Here is a 3,600-nt window from a genome sequence, read left to right on the forward strand (position 1 = left end):
GTATTTGTCCATACCTCAGTTCCAGCAGACTTGATTGAGCTGCAGTGAAGGAATCTCATTCAATTAACTGATGACGCTGCATGCGCTATTACCGCTTCCAAACTGTTCCAAAACAGAAGCGAAGAATCCAGACTTGCCTTTCCAATGAGACGCTCGTTTGATTGTTGTTTCTGTTGACGATAGATGAACAGCTAACCAGCGGTGTTGTAGAGGGCCGCACTGGATTAACGCTGTGATTTCATCATCTGTCAGACGCGCGCTTCAAAACACTCCGCTTCTTGTAACTGCAATCATCGATTTATTCCATTTGGCCGTCATAATCCAGACTTTACATTGACTGACACATACTGACCAGTCTAAGCCATACTATGATGCCAACAATAAAGCGACAATATAGCACGGTCAACAGAAATTACAACAACCACCTGTGCAACTGCTTCCTCATACATACAAAATTCAGCGCTCCAGAATGACTCCCATTCATACCTAAGTGACACTCATGCCCACCTTAGACACACCCACCACCCAGGTGTCAAAGCCGTGTGCTGCTGTCACATCAGTAATTTCTTATTTTGATCATATGGCTCTTACATTCCATACACAAAGACACCCATTAGAAACGAAATTGAAAGTTTTAAACATCACACTTAACCAGAGCTGGCTTCCCGACATAGCTGTAAATAAAGAAAGGAAGAAATATCAACTCAAAACCTGAAAATTGTTATAATCCCTGCGATCCCACAATTTAATTTACGCATGCAGAAGACGAATTCAACTGTAAGTAGTTTTTGTCATGATTTTCTTAAGAGATCTGACCCACATGCAGTAAACCACTCAGAGAACCAGGGTAAAAGTTTGAACAGGTTTATTGATGAAACCAGCGGGGTTGGATTCAGGAAACATGGTGAACTGGTGAACCAGAACTGAAAGAGGGAAGGGAAGATTCAGTGGTTAGTTCAGGATCCATGGGAACTTTAAACAAAGACTTTGTAGAGACAGACAAAACGGGACTCAAGTTAGTGGAGAAAACTTTCTTCCCAGATTCCAGTCTGTGTGGGTTTTTTCAGAGGTTGAGACTCGTTGGAGGGCCGACAGGTATAGACATAGTTAGACCCTGAGGAGCTATTGAGCGGACTGTCACTTGGGAATCCAGGAGGACTTGAACGGAACTTGTGTAGGTTAATCCCCTGCTAAGTGTGAGACGCAATCAATCCTTCCAGGGGGAGAAGGCCAAAACATCCAGCCTGCAGGATGACTTCCTGCCGAAAAGCAAAGACAAAAACACAGTTAGGCTCAGTGAAAACAAAGACTCAGTTAGACTCAGCTAATCTCAGTGATGAGTCAACCAGCCGCAGGTGTGTGAGAGGACCAACGAGGACAGGGCACCACCTTGTGGTAGAGGGAGAGAAAGACAAAAAACACAACCCACACAAACTGGATTCCTAACAGTTTTGTAACCAGATAGTTTATTTAAGCTTAGTCCTATCGGTTTAGACCGCCTTTGACAGTCAATGAGATTTCAGTGTTTTATTTGTGTTTATTTGTTACAGTCGAGTGTGAGGAATTTCTCGACATTTCCATGTCCTGCAGTCATGTTGTTACTCCAATGTCTCTTACTGAGTATTGCAAATATTTATTGAGAAAGGTAAGTTATTCACTAAAAAAATAAATTTAGATTTTACTCAATAATTTAGTCCAGCAGGTGCAAGAGGATTGGGAACATATAAATATCTATAAAAAGATGCATAGAATGTAATTATTTATCATGTAATAATTATATATTACTTTATTATGATGCAAGATTACTAACTTTGTTTACTTGCTCTTCTTTACCTTCCAATGGATTTTGGTTCCAAAACACATGTTCATCCTAAATGTAAATAAGTTAAGTTGTTTATAATCATCAGAATATTATTTTACATGACAAATTAGCCTGATTCTTTTTTTAAATATTCCATTTTATATTTAAATATTGGATATTTGCTGACAGAGGCTGTAAACTAGTAAATTCCTCCCTTTTTTCACTCTGTGAACACATTATCTATACCTCTCATAATTATATATAGACTGGAAAGTTCACATCATATAAAAAGCCTTACCAATATATTCTAGTGTTACTTAGAAGATGTTTAATTCAAAAAAGTGAGAAGATCCTAATGGTCATGGAAACTATGGGTATTTGATCACCTTTGAACAGCACAACACTAGAAACATTTTTTTTTAAACACTCGGTCTCCAAATTAGTGTGGAAGTAATTTGTTGTTGATGAAACTTATTTGCTTCAGTTCAGATTACAGAAACATTAATCACAGATTAATATTACGATTTTAAATAAACATATTTTTAATTTTTATAATTGTTCGAAGGATATTAATCTGTTGTTTTTATCTATAATTCAGATCATTGTTTGTTTCACTATTTTATGAAAGGGAGACAGCACATTTGTTTGGGGCCAGTTTGGCTGATGTTGAGTGGCCTTATGTGGAGGTCTGTAAAATGGCCCCTTAAAATGGAAACAAACATAGCTGTCAATGCTTTAAAGACACAATTTGACTCCAAAACTGTAAGGATCCTATTATTTATGTCATAATTTCCTACAATATTTTTTTTTTTTACAATTTTTCAATCTAAAATCATATTTTAAATGTTCCGGGGAAAAAAAACAAAAGTTAAGAACAATCTACTGGACATTGTTTCTGTAATGGTCCTGGCACTGGTGGCTGGCTTGATTGCTTATTCCACCCACCTGTTTTACTCTGCCTGTTTTCTCATTATTGTTCATCCTTTCCACCTAGTTTTAGCCCCTATATATACTGTTTGTTTTCAAGCCACCAGTGCCAGATTATTCTAGCCGTTTGGTGTGAGTAACTCTAGCGTTAGACAATCATTCTGATTATTCTGTTAGTGACCTGTTTCTGTCTTGTGGATCCCGAGTTTTGCTTTGTCCCTGTCTGCTCTGTTGGTCTGACCAGCTCTGGACTGTTTATTGGATGCAACTGGCTTACCGAACATGGACTGTTTTCCTGACCACGGCTTGGATTCCCTCATCAGTACCTCATCGGCTCTCTCATCATCTGGTTAACGAACTTGGACCCGCTACGACCTCGGCTTGGATCTCCCTTAGTGGACTCAGCTGCTCCCCGGCGTCAGTAGGCATCAGCGCTGCTCACCTCACGGGGCCACGCCCGCCGATTTCTCTCATCCCTCAGGGATCGGACTGAACTGTGAACCAGAGGATCCGGTTTATCCGGTTTTGGGTCCCTGACAGTTTCCAAGTTTGAAGATTTTTCATTCCCTTCCAGGAAGTATGGGGCGGGAGCTGCACTGACTACAACAGGAAAGCCCTGCAACGTATAGTGAACACAGCTGGGAGGATCATCAAGGCACCTCTCCCCTCCCTGCAAGACATCTACTCCAGCCGCCTCACCCGCAAAGCCCTCACAATTTTGAAGGATGACACCCACCCAGCACACAACCTGATCCGTCTCCTGCCCTCTGGTAAGAGGTACAGGAGCCTACGATCCAGAACCACCTGGCTGGCGAACACCTTCATCCACCAGGCCATCAGAATGCTGAACTACCTCAACCCCCTCCCCACAC

Source organism: Cyprinodon variegatus, unplaced genomic scaffold, assembly GCF_000732505.1.
Source record: "Cyprinodon variegatus isolate N-32 unplaced genomic scaffold, C_variegatus-1.0 Scaffold1941, whole genome shotgun sequence".
Taxonomy (NCBI): domain Eukaryota; kingdom Metazoa; phylum Chordata; class Actinopteri; order Cyprinodontiformes; family Cyprinodontidae; genus Cyprinodon; species Cyprinodon variegatus.